A 15,802-nucleotide genomic window follows, 5' to 3' on the forward strand; every position below is an offset into this window, starting at 1 on the left:
ACACAAGGAAGGGCGCAACTGCGTACAATCAGGGAGGGATCCCGCTCCCCTCAACAGACCCCACCCCCTCATCAGACTGCACCCCAATTAGGGCTGCTTCCATAAATACCCTGGGTTGGTTTTTCAACGCATTTCACCCCTTCTTACTCCTTACCCTCTACCTAACCCTAATCCTCCCTCCCCGCAACCTAACCCCAACCCACCCTTCCCACAACCTAACACTAACCCTCCCCTCCCACAGCCTAACCCTAACCCTCTCTCCCTGCAGCCTAACCCTAACCCTCTCCCGCAGCCTAACCCTAACCCTCTGCTGCATACTTATGTTCGGCATTCTGACTGTAGGCATTCCGGTGTCGGGATTCTGACAGGTGTCGGTATTTCCGGCGCCCGTCTTCTGACCGCCCGCATTGTAACTGTTGGGATACCAACTACAACCCTTTTCTCTGAGGCATGTTGTCTGACAAGCGATTATTGTCTGAGGAGCATGTACTTTGGAAACAGAATGGGAGCATATGTAAAAAAGAGGACACGTCCTTTAAACATATTATTTTTCGTCACCATAAGTGAGTAGTAAAAAGAATAACACAATAAATTACACATAATCTCATTTTAAATGGGGAAATATGAATTAGAAAAGTGTATACCTTTTTTTTTTTTTTTAAATGTGCTTGATTAAAAAGCCCTGTAAAATACAATATAAGAAAGAAAAAGTTTAAAGACAAAAGTAGTTTAAATAATGTAAAGTCATATTTCTAATTATGTGCAGAATCATTGTAACTCAAAAGATTCTTAATTTTGCATTTAAGGACACAGCGGGATTTTGGCATCTGTTACTCTCACTGAGACATATCCTAAAGACTCTTTGTGTGTCAAATCATCTGGCATCGGAAAAAAATCTTTTTATGTTAATATTTCAGCTATACTCAAGCTGTATATGTTACATTTCTCTTATTCCAATAGACAGAGGGACCCCCTAAGGCATTTTTTGTGTCTGTCTTCAAAATGTGAACAAATGCATCTATTTAAAAATCTAATTTTTTACTCTCTTTGTCTCTGTCCTCTTCGTCCTCAAGCAAACGTTCCCTTCAAGTCACTGGTAAGGGGATGTACTGTATGTAATTTAACAAAAACACAGCTGACATTGCATCCTTACTATTGATGGCTTTCACAAAACTGCATTAGACTTGTTCCTTGTCAGATCTGTTTGGTCAGTAAATGGCAAAGAACTGTTTGTTCTAGCCTCATTTTAGATTCAATTTCTTGTACATGTTGGTTTACTACAGCAGGTCATAAAAAAGTTTCCTCTTAAAAACTAGAATATATGGAATGATAATAAAATACAAAAATATAAGAAGAGGTAACTACCAATTTATTTAGGACCACACATCCTGTTGCCCTTATTTCTGCTGTATTTGGAAGATATTTTGGATTTTTTCTGAACTGACATAAAAGTGTTTGTGTGTCTTTTAAATGTAAAATTATCATTTCCAGTCTGTACAGGAATATGAACTGATGTACAATATTATCACAATTATTTTCGGAGCACAATACTGAATTTTTAATTTGTTTTCCACATTAAGTCTTTATTAAGATCAAGCAGGTTAAAAAGGGGTACAGAAGAAAAAATAAGATTTTACTTACCGATAAATCTATTTCTCGTAGTCCGTAGTGGATGCTGGGGACTCCGTCAGGACCATGGGGATATAGCGGCTTCGCAGGAGACAGGGCACAATAATAAAAGCTTTAGGATCAGGTGGTGTGCACTGGCTCCTCCCCCTATGACCCTCCTCCAAGCCTCAGTTAGGATACTGTGCCCGGACGAGCGTGCATAATAAGGAAGGATATTGAATCCCGGGTAAGACTCATACCAGCCACACCAATCACACCGTACAACCTGTGATCTGAACCCAGTTAACAGTATGATAACAACGAAGGAGCCTCTGAAAAGATGGCTCACAACAAGAATAACCCGATTTTTGTAACAATAACTATGTACAAGTATTGCAGACAATCCGCACTTGGGATGGGCGCCCAGCATCCACTACGGACTACGAGAAATAGATTTATCGGTAAGTAAAATCTTATTTTCTCTGACGTCCTAGTGGATGCTGGGGACTCCGTCAGGACCATGGGGATTATACCAAAGCTCCCAAACGGGCGGGAGAGTGCGGATGACCCTGCAGCACCGAATGAGAGAACTCCATGTCCTCCTCAGCCAGGGTATCAAATTTGTAGAATTTAGCAAACGTGTTTTCCCCTGACCAAGTAACTGCTCGGCAAAGTTGTAAAGCCGAGACCCCTCGGGCAGTCGCCCAAGATGAGCCCCCTTCCTTTTGGAATGGGCTTTTACCGATTTTGGCTGTGGCAGGCCTGCCACAGAATGTGTAAACTGAATTGTATTACAAATCCAGCGAGCAATCGTCTGCTTAGAAGCAGGAGCACCCATCTTGTTGGGTGCATACAGGCTAAACAGCGAGTCAGATTTTCTGACTCCAGCCTTCTTGGAAACATATTTTTCAGGGCCCTGACAACGTCAAGTAACTTGGAGTCCTCCAAGTCCCTAGTACCCGCAGGTACCACAATAGGTTGGTTCATGTGAAAAACAGAAAACACCTTAAGGAGAAATTGAGGACGAGTCCTCAATTCTGCCCTGTCAGAATGAAAAATTAAGTAAGGGCTTTATATATGATAAAGCCGCCAATTCTGACACACGCCTGGCTGAAGCCAGGGCTAATAGCATCGTCACCTTCCATATGAGATATTTTAAGTCCACAGTGGTGAGTGGTTCAAACCAATGTGACTTTAGGAAACTCAAAACAACATTGAGATCCCAAGGTGCCACTGGGGCACAAAAGGAGGCTGTATATGCAGTACCCCTTTTACAAACATCTGAACGTCAGGCACTAAAGCCAGTTCTTTCTGGAAGAAATTCGACAGGGCCGAAATTTGAACCTTAATGGACCCTAATTTTAGGCCCATAGACAGTCCTGTTTTCAGGAAATGTAGGAAACGACCCAGTTGGAATTCCTCTGTAGGGGCCTTCTTGGCCCCACACCACGCAACATATCTTCGCCAAATGCGGTGAAAATGTTTTGCGGTTACATCCTTCCTGTCTTCGACCAGGGTAGGGATGACTTCATCTGGAATGCCCTTTCAGGATCCGGCGTTCAACCGCCATGCCGTCAAACGCGGCCGCGGTAAGTCTTGGAACAGACAAGGCCCCTGCTGGAGCAGGTCCTTTCTTAAAGGTAGAGGCCACGGGTCTTCCGTGAACATCTCTTGAAGTTTCGGGTACCAAGTCCTTCTTGGCCAATCCGGAACCACGAGTATCATTCTTACTCATCTCCCTCTTATGATTCTCAGTACTTTTTGTATGAGAGGCATAGGAGGGAACACATACTCTGACTGGTACATCCACAGTGTTACCAGAGCGTCCACCGCTATTGCCTGAGGGTCCCTTGACCTGGTGCAATATCTAGTTTTTTGTTCAGGCGGGACGCCATCATGTCCACCTTTGGTTTTTCACAACGGTTTACAATCATGTGGAAGACTTCTCGATGAAGTCCCCACTCTCCCGGGTGGAGGTCATGCCTGCTGAGGAAGTCTGCTTCCCAGTTTTCCACTCCCGGAATGAACACTGCTGAGAGTGTTATCACATGATTTTTCGCCCAGCGAAGAATCCTTGCAGTTTCTGCCATTTCCCTCCTGCTTCTTGTGCCGCCCTGTCTGTTTACGTGGGCGACTGCCGTGATGTTGTCCCACTGGATCAATACCGGCTGACCTTGAAGCAGAGGTCTTGCTAAGCTTAGAGCATTGTAAATTGCCCTTAGCTCCAGTATATTTATGTGGAGAGAAGTCTCCAGACTCGATCACACTCTCTGGAAATTTTTTCCTTGTGTGACTGCTCCCCAGCCACTCAGGCTGGCATCCGTGGTCACCAGGACCCAGTCCTGAATGCCGAATCTGCGGCCCTTTCATAGATGAGCACTCTGCAGCCACCGCAGAAGAAACACCCTTGTCCTTGGAGACAGGGTTATCCGCTGATGCATCTGAAGATGCGATCCGGACCATTTTTCCAGCAGATCCCACGTAAAGGTTCTTGCGTGAAATCTACCGAATGGGATCGCTTTGTAAGAAACCACCATTTTTCACAGGATCCTTGTGCAATGATGCACTGATACTTTTCCTGGTTTTAGGAGGTTCCTGACTAGCTCGGATAACTCCCTGGCTTTCTTCTCCGGGAGAAAACATCCTTTTCTGGACTGTGTCCAGAATCATCCCTAGGAACAGTAGACGTGTCGTCGGAAAAAACTGCGATTTTGGAATATTTAGAATCCACTCGTGCTGTCGTAGAACTACTTAAGATAGTGCTACTCCGACCTCCAACTGTTCTCTGGACCTTGCCCTTATCAGGAAAGCGTCCATATTTCTTTTAAGAAGAATCATCATTTCGGCCATTACCTTGGTAAAGACCCGGGGTGCCGTGGACAATCCAAACGGCAGCGTCTGAACTGATAGTGACAGTTCTGTACCACGAACCTGAGGTACCCTTGGTGAGAAGGGCAAATTTGGACATGTAGGTAAGCGTCCCTGATATCCAGTGACACCATATCGTCCCCTTCTTCCTGGTTCGCTATCACTGCTCTGAGTGACTCCATCTTGATTTGAACGCTTGTATGTAAGTGTTCAAATATTTCAGATCTCACCTAGCCGTCTGGCTTCAGTACCACAATATAGTGTGGAATAATACCCCTTCCCTTGTTGTAGAAGGGGTACTTTGATTATCACCTGCTGGGAATACAGCCTGTGAATTGTTCCCAATACTGCCTCCCTGTCGGAGGGAGACGTTGGTAAAGCAGACTTCAGGAACTTGTGAGGGGGAGACGTCTCGAATTTCCAATGTACACCTGGGATACTACGTGTAGGATCCAGGAGTCCACTTGTGAGTGAGCCCACTGCGTGCTGAAACTCTTGAGATGACCCCCTACCGCACCTGAGTCCGCTTGTACGGCCCCAGCGTCATGCTGCGGACTTGGCAGAAGCTGTGGAGGGCTTCTGTTCCTGGGAATGGGCTGCCTGCTGCAGTCTTCTTCCCTTTCCTCTACCCCTGGGCAGATATGACTGGCCCTTTTGCCCGCCTGCCCTTATGGGGACGAAAGGACTGAGACTGAAAAGACTGTGTCCTTTTCTGCTGAGATGTGACTTGGGGTAACAAAAGGTGGATTTTTCAGCTGTTGCCATGGCCACCAGGTCCGATGGACCGCCCCTTTATACGGCAATACTTCCATGTGCGTCTGGAATCTGCATCACCTGACCACTGTCGTCTGGCAGATATGGACATCACATTTACACTTGATGCAAGAATGCAAATATCCCTCTGCGCATCTCGCATATATAGAAATGCATCCTTAAAATGCTCTATAGTCAATAAAATCTTGTCCCTGTCAAGGGTATCAATATTTTCAGTCAGGAAATCCGACCAAGCCCCCTCAGCGCTGCACATCCAGGCTGAGGCGATTGCTGGTCGTAGTATAACACCAGTATATGTGTATATACTTTTAGGATATTTTTCAGCTTCCTATCAGCTGGCTCCTTGAGGGCTGCCGTATCTGGAGACGGTAACGCCACTTGTTTTTATAAGCGTGTGAGCGCCTTATTCACCCTAAGGTGTGTTTCCCAACTCGCCCTAACTTCTGGCGGGAAAGGGTATACCGCCAATAATTTTCTATCGGAGGAAACCCACGTATCATCACACACTTCATTTAATTTATCTGATTCAGGAAAAACTACAAGTAGTTTATTCACACCCTACATAATACCCTTATTTGTGGTACTTGTAGTATCAGAAATATGTAACACCTCCTTCATTGCCCTTAACATGAAACGTGTGGCCCTAAAGGAAAATACGTTTGTTTCTTCACCGTCGACACTGGAGTCAGTGTCCGTGTCTGTGTCTGTGTCGACCGACTGAGGTAAATGGGCGTTTTTACAAGCCCCTGACGGTGTCTGAGACGCCTGGACAGGTACTAATTTGTTTGCCGGCCGTCTCATGTCGTCAACCGACCTTGCAGCGTGTTGACATTATCACGTAATTCCTAAATAAGCCATCCATTCCAGTGTCGACTCCCTAGAGAGTGACATCACCAATACAGGCAATTTGCTCCGCCTCCTCACCAACATCGTCCTCCTACATGTCGACACACACGTACCGACACACAGCACACACACAGGGAATGCTCTGACAGAGGACAGGACCCCACTAGCCCTTTGGGGAGACAGAGGGAGAGTTTGCCAGCACACACCAAAAACGCTATAATTATACAGGGACAACCCCTTATACAAGTGTTTTCCCTTATAGCATTTTTATATATGTAATCATATCGCCAAATAAGTGCCCCCCCTCTCTGTTTTAACCCTGTTTCTGTAGTGCAGTGCAGGGGAGAGCCTGGGAGCCTTCCTCACAGCAGAGCTGATCAGGAAAATGGCGCCGTGTGCTGAGGAGAATAGGCCCCGCCCCCTTTTCGGCGGGCTCTTCTCCCGGAGTTTGTGAGATCTGGCAGGGGTTAAATACATCCATATAGCCTCAAGGGCTATATGTGATGTATTTTAGCCATAAAAAGGTATTATACATTGCTGCCCAGGGCGCCCCCCCCAGCGCCCTGCACCCTCAGTGACAGTTGGTGACTGTTGGTGAAGTGTGCTGACAACAATGGCGCACAGCTGCAGTGCTGTGCGCTACCTTATGAAGACTGAAAGTCTTCTGCCGCCTGTTTCTGAACCTCTGGACCTCTTCAACTTCGGCATCTGCAAGGGGGGTCGGCGGCGCGGCTCCGGGACGAACCCCAGGGTGAGACCTGTGTTCCGACTCCCTCTGGAGCTAATGGTGTCCAGTAGCCTAAGAAGCAAATCCATCCTGCACGCAGGTGAGTTTTCTTCTCTCCCCTAAGTCCCTCGTAGCAGTGAGCCTGTTGCCAGCAGGACTCACTGAAAATAAAAAACCTAACTTAAACTTTTATTCTAAGCAGCTCAGGAGAGCCACCTAGATTGCACCCTTCTCGTCGGGCACAAAAATCTAACTGAGGCTTGGAGGAGGGTCATAGGGGGAGGAGCCAGTGCACACCACCTGATCCTAAAGCTTTTATTATTGTGCCCTGTCTCCTGCGAAGCCGCTATATCCCCATGGTCCTGACGGAGTCCCCAGCATCCACTAGGACGTCAGAGAAATAGGGTGTTAAGACAAAAGCAAAAAGGGCAAGGAAAAAAAGGGGGGGGGGACAGGTCATCCAATAGCATCATACAAATATATGAAAAGTTTATCTAAATCAAATATCATCCTCTGTGGAAGTTTCGTTCAAATTGAAAGGAGGGATCAAAGAGATCGAGGTTGAGGAGAGGGGGCTCCTTTGCCCAATGGGAGAAGAGAACAGAGGAATATGTGTCCTCTCTAGTCTCCATTTCAAAGTGGAATTGGGTTTTGAAAATCACTTTCTCGAAAGGAGGGGAAGAAGGGGATTTCCAGTGTTGAGCAATGATGGTCTAGATGATATTAGAATGTGACCCAAAACATAGCAAGAGGGTTTAGGATCCATACTAGAATATCAGTGTAGAAGGGCTAAGGAGGGATCTTGAGTTAAAGTAAATGCTATAACGTCATGTATAAGGTCAAACACCTTATTCCAAAAGTTACGTAAAGCAGGACAATCACAAAAAACATGAAAGTTAGGGCCTAAATTAGTAAGGATTGCAAATTCTGCTGATTAGCAGAATTTGTAATCCTTTTGCTCGCATGCTGGGTGACGCCCATAGTAGGGTAAGGCCGCCCAGCATGCTGACCGCCATCTCCCCCCTTCAACAAGCAGAAATTGTGAATGCATCGCAATTTCTGCTTGTTAGCAGAAATAGAGGATACCTCCTGCTGGCGCAGGAGACCTGCCACCATGTTCCTGATCATGGCGACTGCGTGTGACATCATGCAGCCGCTGCAATCACACCCCTGACACACCCATGTTCGCGCCGCACTGACCCCCATTTGTGCTGCACCACCCCCGCATCACTCCATCTCCACCCTGGAAACGGAGCGTTGCCACTCCTGCTCCGCGACCACCTCTGCCTGATTGACAGACAGAGTCAATCTCTTTTTCTGCGCCCCCCCGCAGAAAGAGCAGGTGCATGCGCAGGACAGGCGATGCGCATTCGCCTGTGGGGCATTTGCAGTAATTCCGGTTGGATCGCGATTTGCACCTGAATTAGCCCCATAGTACCCTCGGAGTGACACAGACACCAACAAAATTTAGAGGTAGCGGGCCAAATCTTATGTAGTTTAGAAGGAGCAAAATATAATCTATTTATTAATTTAATTTGCATTTCAGCATGGTTAGTGCATTTTAATAATGAAAAATAGGAGAGATGGATAGTTTCCCACCATTTTAGAGTAAATGTACGGCGAAGATCACTCTCTTAAATGAAGTTGAGAAGAGGTTTTAACCTGCAAATCTGGTGGGAAATAGCACCAAGCGCTGAGAATTTGGTCAATCTATTCAAACTTTAGGATTAATGGCCATTTCATCTACCCAGTGTTTAAGCTGGAAATAATAGAACCATACTGATGAAATTTTATATTCAAATCTGCTAAAGGTAAGATAGAGGTTGGGGAGAAAACATCAACGAGGGATTTGATACCTAGGCATCTCTAATACGAGATATGTAAAAGGGGTAATACTTTGTATAATGCTCGTAAAGAGATATTCCTAGTAGGGAGGGTAATATAAAAGTAGGTGAATTGTCAAAGATCCCACATTTTCAGGGTGTCAAGAATAGAAGAGGGGGATAATTGGAAATGAGGGTGGAGTTGTCAAGGTAACCAACAGAGATCACGGGGGGGGGGGGACTCTCGGAGGAGATCCCATTCCAAGTCTACCCAGGGTTTGGAGTTTGGGGGAAGGGATAGGCAGGGTCGGACTGGCCCACAGGGGTACAGGGGAAACCACCGGTGGGCCCCACTGCCTGGGGCCCCACTCCTTTCTCTAGGGATCAGGTTCCAAACTGTGCACTTGTATTATGTATGGTAGATATGTTGCATTACACTGCACAAGTCTATTATGTATTTCAAGCCTCTGTGGGGGTTGGCCACACCCCCTTTGTAGGCTGACCACAACCCTAAGTATGGGCCCCTATCACTGCATTCCCCCAATGGGCCCTTCATGCCCCAGTCCAACACTGGGGATAGGTCACATAACTGAGAAAGCATAGACTCTTCACGGTATTTGGTTAAATCAGGGAGAGTGAGCCGCCCTTGGGATTTAGAATGAGTCATACAAGAATACACCAACCGGGGAGGTTTACGTTTCCGAACATAGGATAACATCAATCGTCTCATCTGGGTTAATAATTTATGACGAATAGCATAGGTTATAGCCCGAAATACATATATCAGTTTTGGTAACATCATCATTTTGAATGCCGCTATGAGGCCCAGCCAAGAGATGTCGTGACACATCCATGATGAGATTAGGGAGGATAACTGAGTTAATAAGGGAACATAGTTGACAGTATATACATACCATATATGAGAGCAAATGGAAATTCCTAAATAGGATAAAGCTGATTCTTTTCATATAAATGGGAAGCATGACTTTAAAGACTTCAAAACAGTGGTAAGGATATTGATGGGAAGGGCATCAGATTTAGTGGCGTTTAGTTTATAATATGAGGCAGCACTGAAGCTGTCTAGTATGGAGTGTGGAGTAAGCAATGAGGTCTCTGGGCTGGTTACAAACAATAAAACATTATCTGCAAAAAGACACAGTTTATGGGAGGTATTACAAACTGAAAGGCCTGGAAAATAAGGGGCTAAGCAAATTGTTTGGGCAAGAGGTTCAATAGCTAATGTAAAAATGAGTGGGGAAAGCCTAGTGCCATTAGAGATTTGAAACAGTGATTATAGGAAGCTGTTACTAAGGATTCTGGTAGATGGGTCTTTATAGAGGGCTAGTATAGAGCTTAGGATGTCCCCCTGTAGTCCGAGAGATATCAGAAGGAGGTGGAAATTAGTGCGTGAAGCCAATTCAAATAAGTCTAACACTCTACGGGTGTTATCTGGAGCCTGGTGACCAAAAACAAAACCCACCTGGTCTGGATGGATCAACTGTGGGAGTAAAGGGTTTAAGCGGCTGGCAATTAATTTGGCATAGATTTTTAAATCAGTGTTAAAAAGGGTTATTGGGCAATAATTCATGCATTCAGAGGGGTCCTTGCCCACCTTTGGGATAGTCACAATTTGAGCCTCCACCATTTCTGCTGGGAAGGACCCAGTGTTGGTAATTTTAGAGTAAAGTTGTAAAAGGAGGGGGGAGAGAGACTCGCTAAATGCAGAATAGAAGGAGTTAGTGAAGCCATCTGGGCCAGGGGCTTTCCCTCTAGGCAACTGACTAATGACAATTTGCATCTCCTCTAGTGTCCACTGGGCATTTAGGGATGCCAGGCTGGTTTCATCTAAGGAGGGGAGGGGAGGGGAAGTGTCTCCACAAATGAGGCGATAATAGCTTCAGAGGGCTGAGGGATAGAGGGATCTTTATGTAGATTATATAGTTTATAATAGAATTCTGAGAACAGGTTAGCAATGTCTAGAGGATTAAGGCACTGTTTTCCTGTGGGAGCAATGAGGCATTTGAAACGATTACGGGCTTTGCCGACCACAGAGTTTATGCGCCAATAATCGAGAAGCTTTAATCCTGGCAGGATAGAAAATGAGCAAAAGCAGAGTGCATATGGGTCACAAACAATTTCCTCATCTGGTTTCTCACCTCCTGAAGTTGTTTAGTAGGATGATTCCGAGACCCCAAAGGTTGGAGACACTGCTCTAGATTGGCTTCAGTGAGCTTTAAGTTGGGCACCCATCTGAATAGAAGTACCATGGAGTACTGCATTCAGAGCACACCAATTGGTAAAAATGGAGGTATCATCTGGAGAATTGGTGAGCATATACAAAGCCAAAGAGTCAGATAGGGCTTTTTGAGTCTCAGGATCAGTTAATTGATAATCTGAGAAGCAGCAAGGATGTACAGAAGGGAAGTGCCGGCCCATGTCCCACGTCCACAATACAAGAGCATGGTCGGACCAAGTAATAGGGAGGATATTGATTTTTTGAGTAGGCTGAAGAACCCTCTTATCTAGTAGGATAAGATCTATCCTAGAGTAGCTATTATGGACAGCAGAAAAAAGGTATAGTCTCTCTCTTCAGGCAGGGACGTGCACCAGGCATCATACAAGTCGAACTCTGCAAGTAATTTCTTGAAAGCGAGAGATGGACCTACATCTCTAGGTGATGACTGGAGGCCGTGAGTAGAGGATCTATCAAGTTTAGGGTCTAGGACTAGGTTCAAATCACCCATAACTATAAGACACCCCTGTCTGACCTTACAAATTTCCTCAAAGGTATCTCGTAGGAAAGGAATCTGACAAGAGTTGGGAGCATATAAGGAGACCACAGCGGTCAAGGTGCCATCTATAGTACCAATAAGAATCAAGTACAGTCCATTTTTATCTTTATATTGCAGATGCAGGGTAAAAGGGGTATTCTTATGACACAATATAGCAATGCCATTGCGTTTAGTGGAGCCATTCGTGAGATAACATGTCGGGTATCTATGGTCTTTGAGAAATGGGGGGCTAAGGAGGAAAAATGTGTCTCCTGAAGGGCTACGATATTGGCTTTATATTGGTGAAAAGTAGTAAGAGTTAGCCTCCGTTAATCCCTTTTACATTAAGAGAGAGGACTTTAACCATTGAATAACTGAAGGAAGCAAAGGCATGGGGATGCTCTTGGTGTACTAGTCATAAACAACAGGGAGGGGAGATGGAAGGATAGAGGGGAAAAAAACAAAGAGAAACATAAGAAAAAAAAAAAAAAAAAGTCCCAGTATATCGGACCTAGTAGTTGACGTAGGGAACAGATACAACAACATAGTTAACTTGTGGGGGCAGGCCATTACCCACCCCACCTATAAGACCTTGAGTAAAACTAAACATAGACAATATGGTAATATAACAATGTGGCCATGAGCCGAATCACATGGGCCAAAAAATGTTAAACAGAAGAACATATCTAGTATAATGTCTACAAAGGACTTCGTCAGGTAATACTTGCGGTCAAGTCGACAGGACCCAGCACCAAGATATAAAGAGCTGAAGCAGAAGTCCAAAAGAGGGCTATGTCTCAGTCAAAGGTCCATTCCATAGAAAGCAGAGTTAGAGAAGTATATAATAACTGTGGACTCAATCAGAGATAGCTCCATCTCGACCCGCAAGTGTTCATTAAACATAACAGTAGCAAAGATAAAGTTAAATTTTCACACCTTGGACCAGGCTGATTGTAGAGGAGGGCCTGGAGAGGATGAAGATATTGAAATGGGGATGTTCCATTCCAACAGTAGTTTGACACCAGCATCCATGTATGAGATAATGACAGTGGATCCATCTCTCCTTACTAATAATTTGACCGGGAATCCCTATCGGTATTGTATATCCCGGTCTCGTAGTGCTTTCGTAATGGGTTGACAGGATCTCCGTTTGGATATAGTATAGATTGATAAATCTGGGAAGAGTAGCAAGTTGTCTAAGATGTCAATATCTTCTGCTGAGTGGCCAACCTTGAGAATGTCCTCCTTAATATGGAAGAAATGAAGATGCAAGAGAGTATCTCGGGGAGTACTGCTGGGAGCAGACTGAGGCTTAGGGAGACGGTGAATCCTATCAATCAGTAAGTCTTGATCATCTGCAAATGGGAGCAGGTTTTTGAAGAGATGCAGAGCTAAATCTTGAAGGTCAGCAGCTGGCACTGTTACTGGAATGCCTCTGATCTTGATGTTTTCATCCAGGACCTATCCTCCAAGTCGGCTATTTTGTCCTTAACTTCCGAAAGCTCCGCCAGGACTAAATTATGAGACATAAAAAGGTCATTATGAGAGGTAACCAGCTCAACTTTATTCTCCAAGTTATTGGTGGGGTCACCAATATTTGTCATCTCACTGGTGAATTGGGTAATATAGAACTGAAGATCAGAGGTGAGATCTGTCCAGAGTGCTTGGAGCATCTGATGAAGTGTGCAGACTGTAAGGAGAGCATCGGAAGAAGGGTCAAGTCCAGCATCAGAGTGCAATGGGGCAGTAGCTGTAGAGGGAGATGCTGCTGTGATCTTCCCAGCAAGCACTGGTTCAGGAGTGTGATATGAGACAAATTTGATAGGAGGCGCAAGAGCGAAGAACTTGTTTCATTTAGAAGGCATGATGGACATCAGGAGACTGGAACAATGAGCAAGAAGAGCAAGGCCAAGGATATTAGACCCTTAGGTTCTATAGCAAGTAACGATAGACAACGGAGGTTTTACGGGTGTGAGTGAGATAGCTCATGAAGACATCATATAGCCGGAGACAAACGAAGCATGGCGAGCCAGGGATAGCTGGACATTAAAGCATAGGTAGATATCAGCTTGTAGCTTGAAGGTGAGCAGCTTTAGGTAAGGCCACCACAGTGCCGCAGCTCACGGGGAGATATATAAACTTCCCCAGTTCTGTTCTCCAAAACCAATTTGTGGCATAAATATATTTAGGAGTGAGTCATATATTCCCACAGCTCCAACAACAGGGATATATATGTTGGAGGGCAGAGAGGTCTGATGCTGCACTTACATATGTCCGTTATTGCTGCTGTGTATTATGGCTGCTGGGTTATGCACCACATACCCTAGAGCAGGAAGGGAACAGTAACCCACATTAAATTAAGGGGGCGATGCTATTCTGCTGCCCGCAGAATGTGCTGGGAGGGCAGCCAAACAATGGACTAGGAAGTCTAGGGCCATTATGCAGCAGGTAGATGGTTACCAAAGATGGGTGAGCCCCACACCCTCTTAACAGCGCCCATTTTTGGTGGAGCTGCAGCTGTCAGTCAAGTCTCACACAGCGCAGGGGGTAAAGCAGACGCTTATAAGCCGATCAGGAGGTCAGGGTAAATATACAGGGGTGACTCACCCCTGACTAGTTAGTGGCGGGACACTGGATCCAAATAAAAGAAGGAGGGAGGCAGGTATTTGGTCTCCTTGGGTCTGCAGCTGCTAAGGGCCCCTCCAGCAGGTTATTATAGCCACGGGAGGAGTGAGGAGGACTCTGTATGCATAGTAGGGCAAAGGAGCAGCTGACAGGGAGACCTGGGGCGCCATCAGATGTGAAGCAACCGCATCCAAAATGGCCACCGGGATCGGAGACGCCGGGTACCCTGGACTCAGCAGCAGAGCCAGGCCTGGAGATGCAGTCCCAGGACCCCTGCTGGTGAGATACTGTGTTGCCGGGCAGTGGTGCGAGTCTCCACGATCATGGGCGGGTCAGTTAGCTCTGTTCTCGGACATCTGATGGTCCGTCGCGATCGCCAGCTGAAATTGAGCACCTAGCTTAGCAGGGGAGAGCAGGCCGCAGTCCACAAGAGCGCTTAGAGCACTCCCTGACTCAGCAGACTGCACCTCCCAATCTGGGGCACCGGTGTGAGGTGAGCAGAGGGTATTAGGGGGTGCTTAATAATGGGAGAGGGGATGAAACAGACGATATAGCCCAGCGCTGCCAGGGCACACGTCCACACTCTCAAGGTTGCTAGGCCACATCCCCTGAATTTTTTTTAACAATAAAGATGTGTAACTAAAGCTATAGAAGAAAATATGTCGTCTAAGGGATCCATCATAATATGGGCCTCACAGTTTGGTCCCACTCACATTTGCCACTGGCACTACTGTGGAACCCCCATTATCTCTAGGGTGGTGTTATAACTGAAGGACAACAATGGAGGGAAGAGAATATCTCCTTTGTAGCTGTGTTCACTGTAGCCAACAGAACCACAATTGAAATCAAAGCCTAAGGTATTAATGCCTTTGGACATATTTCCTGCATTTCCATTGATTATCTGGGAAATGAGATCAGCAACCCTTTCTTTTTGTGGTAGTAGGTCTAGGAACCCCTAGTGTTTTCTTATGTGACCTTGTTTGTGAATGTATTGTAAACGTCGATTTACATACAGGACTAAAAGCAACACTTTAAAAAGACAATCAATACACTTTAAATGGAGCCGCTGCGGCCGCTGTAATCACCTTAGCCTACGTACTTTTTTTTACACCATTAGCATACAAAGCCCTGTACCGTGTACGTACTTTGCGTACTAACGCCGCGCTGGCCGTACAAAGTACATGCAGTGCGTACACACCCAAAGACATGCCGTGAGCACTCTGCAGCTACACGTGTGACTGAAAATACACTTATAACCTTAGCAGGGAAAAGAGACACGACACCAGATTGTATTTAAGATGCCGGGTTCCGACACACCGAAATATAATTACTGAAAGGGGGTTACAATCACAATACAATACAATTCAATAGAAAAATGGCTACAGTCAATGGTACATACGTTTTGGTTTCGCCTGCGCTTCCCATCCGGTCCTCAGTCATCAAGGTAGATGACCTTCTGAGTCTGTGTGGGACCAGGCATGCAGCTGGCTTTTTATACAATAGATCAAAACATAATGCAATAGACACTGTGTGCTCTTCTTCCATTGGTTCGGGGGTGGGACATATCCTGTGCACCGGGGATCATTGGTCAGCTCAAGAGGTGGGCGATGGCTAAGACAAGAGATGTGATTTCTGTTGTTTGCATCTGAGTTCCAGCCCCATGACCAGTTAAAACCATCACATTAATCATACATAAATCTGGTATTAGTAATAACTTAATGTTGCAATATGTGACAATATTCTTATACCCACCAGATTAA

This window comes from Pseudophryne corroboree, chromosome 10 (genome assembly GCF_028390025.1).
Source record: "Pseudophryne corroboree isolate aPseCor3 chromosome 10, aPseCor3.hap2, whole genome shotgun sequence".
NCBI lineage: Eukaryota > Metazoa > Chordata > Amphibia > Anura > Myobatrachidae > Pseudophryne > Pseudophryne corroboree.